Source organism: Dipodomys merriami, unplaced genomic scaffold (genome assembly GCF_024711535.1).
Source record: "Dipodomys merriami isolate MVZ:Mamm:240054 unplaced genomic scaffold, mDipMer1.0.p SCAF_41, whole genome shotgun sequence".
In the NCBI taxonomy this organism is placed as follows: domain Eukaryota; kingdom Metazoa; phylum Chordata; class Mammalia; order Rodentia; family Heteromyidae; genus Dipodomys; species Dipodomys merriami.
In genome coordinates, this window is record NW_027205715.1 from 12558003 (window position 1) to 12564008 (window position 6006).

Sequence of the window (6006 nt, forward strand, 5' to 3'; positions counted from 1 at the left end):
GAGAAAAATGAGGGAGGGGATAACAAGTTCAATAAGAAATGTAATCACTACCTTAAGTATGTAACTGTAATCCCTCTATATATCACCTTGACAATAAAATTAAATTTTTTAAAAAAGTGAAAATGTGGGATCTATACTTTGGATGTCATATTGGATTTATTTAGATTCTCTTTGGCTATAGGAAAGCATGTCTAGAAGCTTATGTGAGCGCTGGAAAGGACTGTTAGGTTTTGTTTTACCATCTGGTCTCAGACTATAAACCACAGTGCTGGGGATAGCATATGCTGTGGAAGTGATTTGGTGTTTCATTTCTTTTCTTTCTTTCTTTTTTAACTTAGGAGATTAAAATATATAGTTTGTTTGCAGAGTTATTCTGGAACATTTGGATCAAGCACCTGCTTTGGCGTCAAATGCAAAGGATTTGAGTTGGAATTCGTCCTTGGCTGGTTGTGGGCGCAGTTTCCTCGACTGTAAAATGGGACCGATATAATGTATTCCTGGGAGTGAAATAAAGATGAACTGAAAGCCTACACGAGTGAGGTTGTTTAATGCAGGGCTTGGCAGGAGGCAAGGCTAGCAATAGAGAAGGCATTTTCCTCCTTCCTCAGGGGCAAGTCTTAGTATGGGTTTTGCCATTCTGCTAATGGATCTGAAGGTGATTTTTCTGTTGGGAAGGTCACCCAGGGCTGCATATCCTGAACTGCCCACAGGCTGGTGGCTAAGCCCACAGCATATTGTTGTCCTGATTTCCTCCTATTCAGAGACTTTGCAAGTGATGACTGGCTTTATGATTCACGAGATTCCTCCCAGAAATTTCACTTTGACCTGAAATGTGTGAAAATTCCATTCCTAGCAAGTGGGGGAGGGGGGGAGAAAGAGAGAGAGCACAAACTGAAGGTATTTTGTATTTTGAATCTACTGTTATTAGTTAAGATCGGAAGATCTAAATTGTACGCCCATCATTTGAGCTTGCTATAACAGTTTATGGAATTCCACAACCTCGTGTTTCCTGATATTTACTGAATACATTCCTCTTCCTATCCTGTAGCAATGGCAACATGGACTACATCCAGAGACATGCTCATTATTTTCTACAACAATCATGCTCATGGTCAGCCTTCCCTTCCTCTTGGCATAGGATAGAGGGAAAAGAGGAGGTCTGGTGCTAGATTGTGGGAGCCTTGTGCCAAGCAAAGGAGCACACCCCTCCCTCTCCTCCAGGCAGATGGACCTTCCCTAAGGCATATGACTTAGTAAACAGTCATGTGACTGTTTCAAGAGCTAAATGCAAGGCTGGAGGCGTGGCTCAGGTAGTAGAGTGCCAGCCTGTAAGTCAAAGCACCAGGACTTAAGTTCAAGTTGTGGTCCCAGAAAAGAAGAGCTAAATAAGATGGAATACTTTAAACCTCTATGTGTATTTGAATACACATAAATAAAAGAAGATATACATACAGAGCTCTTAAGTGAGGTTAGAATTTAGGGGCAGAATTACAAGGCATAAAGGACAAATGTTAATTTTAAAAATATTTCTGGGGCTGGGAATGTGGCTTAGTGGTAGAGTACTTGCCTAACATGCATGAAGCCCTGGGTTTGATTCCTTAGTGCCACATACACAGAAAAAGGTGGAAGTGGCGCTGTAAGCTCAAGTGGTAGAGTGCTAGCCTTGAGCAAAAGAAGCTCAGGGACAATGCCCAGGCCCTGAGTTCAAGCCCCAGGTCTATCAAAATCTCTCTCTCTCTCTCCCTCCCTCTCCCTCCCTGCTTCTCTCCCTCCCTCCCCCATCTCTCTCCTCCCTCCCTCCCTGCCCTCCTCCCCGTGTGTATATGTGTGTGTGTGTGTGTGTGTGTGTGTGTGTGTGTGTGTGTGTTTTGCTGGTTGTGGGGCCTGAACTCTGGGCCTGAGCACTATCCCTTGGGTCTTCAGCTCAAGGCTAGCGCTCTACCACTTGAGCCACAGCACTACTTCCAGCTTTTTCTGCTTATGTGGTGCTGAGGAATAGAACCCAGGGCCTCATGCATGCAAGGCAAGCACTCTACCACTGAGCCACATTCCCAGTCCCTTTTTGGTAGTTTTTTGGAGAGAGGACTCAGACCTTCCTACCCCGGCTAGGTTTGAACTGTGATCCTTAGATCACAGCCTACTGAATAGCTAGGATTGTAGGCGTTGAGCCACTGTACCTGGCTCTTATTTCTTTAAATACTTCCTTCACATTTGAACTTGTTAATGGGCTTTTATTACTTTTTAAAAAATAGTGGCTTTATTTTGGAATAATTTAGATTATTTACAGAAAAGCTACAGGAAGGGTAGATTCCTTTTTATTCTCCACACAAGTTGTTCCCCATATGGGAAATGTTATTGACAAATATTACTTAATATTTGTCAAACTTAGAAGGTGGAGATGTGGCTGAAATGGTAGGACACCTGCCTAACAAGTGCAAGTCATTGTGTTCAAATCTTAGTAAAACCACACACACATAAAAACAAAACAAAAACAGGCCCGGCAGCAGTGGCTCATGCCTGTATTCCTAGCTACTCAGGAGGCTGAGATCTGAGGATCACCATTCAAAGCCAGCCTGGGCAGGAAAGTCCGCGAGACTCTTATCTCCAATAAACCACTCACAAAACTGGAGGTGGTGTTGTGGCTCATGTGGAAGAGCACAAGCCTTGAGCTGAAGAGCTGAGGGACAGCGCTCAGGCCCAGGGTTCAAGCCCCATGACCTACAAAAACAAAATAAGACAAAAACAAAAACAAACCAAAAGAAAAACCTTAGGTGAAAAATGAAACAACCGTATTCATACAGGATACTAATTAAATCTCAAACTTTACTATTTCATTGGTTTTCCCACAAATGTCCTTTGTTCCAATAATTCATGTAGCATTGCACATACATATACCTATATGTGGGTATGTGTGGTATATAATATAAATAAGTATATCACATAGGTTTTTGTTGTTGTTGTTGTTGCTTCCACCCACAGGGAGGAGGGGGGATTAAGACATTTGAAAGTGACTTTGCTACATACAGCTGTCAAGTTAGAGCCAGTATGTCTGCTCTCTGACCTCAGTGTTCTCTGGAGAAAGGATGCGTGGGGGAGAAGTTACCTCTCTTACATTACAAGCTCTATTGTTTGCAGGGGAGGGGAAAAAAGAGAGAAAGTTGTAAGATACAAAGGTACTTTTAAAATAAAAATTCTCAAAGTATTAAAAGAGATGCCATAGCTCCCAAGGAATCCCTTTTGGCCTCATTAACGAAAGGAACAGTTAAAAGATCTAATCACATCTTCCAACTTGGGACTCCTGGGTACCAGGGCCACTGGGGATGAAGGTATTTGGGGAGCTCACAGGTCTTTTCCATTTCTCTCTACTAGGGTTTATTTTTATAACAAAGACTTTGAGGGAGACAGAGGGAGATTTTTATCTGTAGTCTTTCAGAAAGGAGAAATGTAGTAAATCTTGATTCTTGTTTTCCCCTAGTACGTTTGTGACCTTGAGATCTCTGTGAAGGAAGATTTGAGGTTAGTCTCCCAGTTTTTCACTAGCTGGTTTAGTCTAAAGTTCATGGCAGCCTGCCCAAAGTGTGCCAGTTGAGTGAGCTGTAGATAGGAAGATCTGAAATGGATAATTTTGCATCAAAACTCATTCTACTGTGGTTGGAGGTGGGGTTCAGTAGAGCATGTGCTTATTAGCAAGCATGAGACCCTGGGTTTAGTTTCCCGAGACACAAAAGAAAACCAAACAGCCCACCTTGGTTCTACCATAGAGGAACCTGACATCTGATTTCTTTTTCTTTAAACTATTGGCATGGACCTATTTGTTTAGAATTGTGTCCATGGTGGGCAGATTCAGTCCAGGTGTAGCTCAAGGAAGAAGTGATATAGCGTGGTCAGCACGCTATAACTTCATTAGTGTCTTTCCTTGTGGTTCTCAATGAAGACAAATCTATTCCCCAAGAGACATTTTGCAATATCTGAAGACCTTTTATAATCTGTGGTCACAGTAGGCAATGGGTATACTGTGGGCATCTTAGTACGTAGAGACCAGAGGTGCTGCTTAAACACCCAACAGTGCACAGGACAGCTCCAGCAACCCAAACTTATGTATCCACATAGTAAAGACTATGAGGATATGGTCTCAGTCTATTTTATTCAAAATGACCCCAGGAAGTTCATAGAACTTGTCACCAGAAAAGATCTGATGTGTAGCTGAGAAGTGACATCTGCCTCATACAACATCCGGGATTTGGATGGCCTCAGTCCGAATTTCATTTCTCAGCTGAACCAAGTACATAAGTCAACATAAGGAAACTACACTGAACCCAGTACTTGAAGAAAAGATAAGCGTGACAGTAAATAAATGGGACAGGAAATGTGGCTCAGTGGTAGAGTGCTTGCCTTGCATGCGTGAGGCCCTGGGTTCGATTCCTCAGCACCACATAAACAGAAAAAGCCAGAAGTGGTGCTGTGGCTCAAAGTGGTAGGGTGCTAGCCTTGAGCTGAAGAGCTCAGAGCAGCCTCCAGTCCCAGAGTTCAGGCCCCCATGACTGGCAAAAATAAAAATAAACAAACAAACAAATAAATAAAAGTAAGTAAACAAATGAAGAATCTGTGAATGAATGAATGAATCTATCCATCCATCCACCCATCCATTCCTCTATCCATCTATCTATCCATTCATTTTCCCATCCATTCATGATCCAATTGGACCCAGATGCCAAAAATCCCTCAGTAGTTTTGAACCCCAATTTTGGTTTTACCAATACCCAACTGAAGTGATCTTATCAATGCGGCCTGTATCTTTCTAGACCAGAATTGATCTGCAGTTCTGCATAGGTTGTAAAACCTGTCCCAGGCATTGCTCCACTTATAACACAAACAAATGCTTATGTTGTTCAATACAGTCATCAATATACAGTTCCATATAGTAGTGATTGGCCACCTATGGCTACTGAAACTTGAAAGTGTGACTATTTTACTTCATTTAAATTTAAGCAACTTCATGTGGATAGTAGCTACTATGCTGAAAATAGAATATTTGAACTTTTAGAATAATATTGTATTACATATCCTCAATACTATACCCACATTAAAAATAATATTGTTTGAGTCTATAGAAATACACTTCCATAAATTCTACCACTTGGCTCTTTTATTTACTGCATAGTGATTTTAGTATGTCTGTTTTGCATTTTTCAGTCATTTTCCTTCTGATGGTATTGTGGCTTATTTCAATTTTTTTAAAATGCTCTTCTTACAGCTGGGTACCAGTGGCTCACGCCTATAATCCTAGCTGTTCAGGAGGCTGAGATCTGAGGAGTGAGGATCAGAGCCAGCCTGAACAGAAAAGTCCATGAGATTTCTATCTCCAAATAATTACCAAGAAGAAAGAAATGGAGTTGTGGTTTAATTGGTAAAGCACTAGCCTTGAGGGAAAAAAGCTAAGCAAGAGCTCAAGGTCTCAGTATTGGCACACAAAAAAGTTTCTGTGATAAACAGAGCCTCAATGAGCATCATTACATGTTGCTTTGGGCTTCTCCTCAGTATTGCTCCAGTGGAATTTCTGGGTCAAAATGTGTATGCAAGGGTAAGTGCTAGTGGCTCATACCTGAAATCCTAGCTACTCAGGAGGCTGAGATCTGAGGATCAGATTAGCCAGGACAGGAAAGTCCGTGAGATTCTTTTTTTTTTTTTTGGGTCCAGTCGTGGGGCCTGAACTCTGGGCCTGGGCGCTGTCCCTCAGCTCTTCAGCTCAAGGCTAGCACTCTACCACTTGAGCCACAGCGCCACTTCCGGCTTTTTTTGTTTTTGCTTATGTGGTGCTGAGGAATCGAACCCAGGGCCTCAGGCATGCAAGGCAAGCGCTCTACCACGGAGCCACCTTCCCAGCCCAGTCCGTGAGATTCTTATCTTCAATTAACCACCAGAAAACTGGAAGTGGAGCTGTGGTTCAAGAGGTAGAGCACTGGTCTTGAGCTGAAGAGCTCAGGGACAGCACTCAGGCCCAGAATT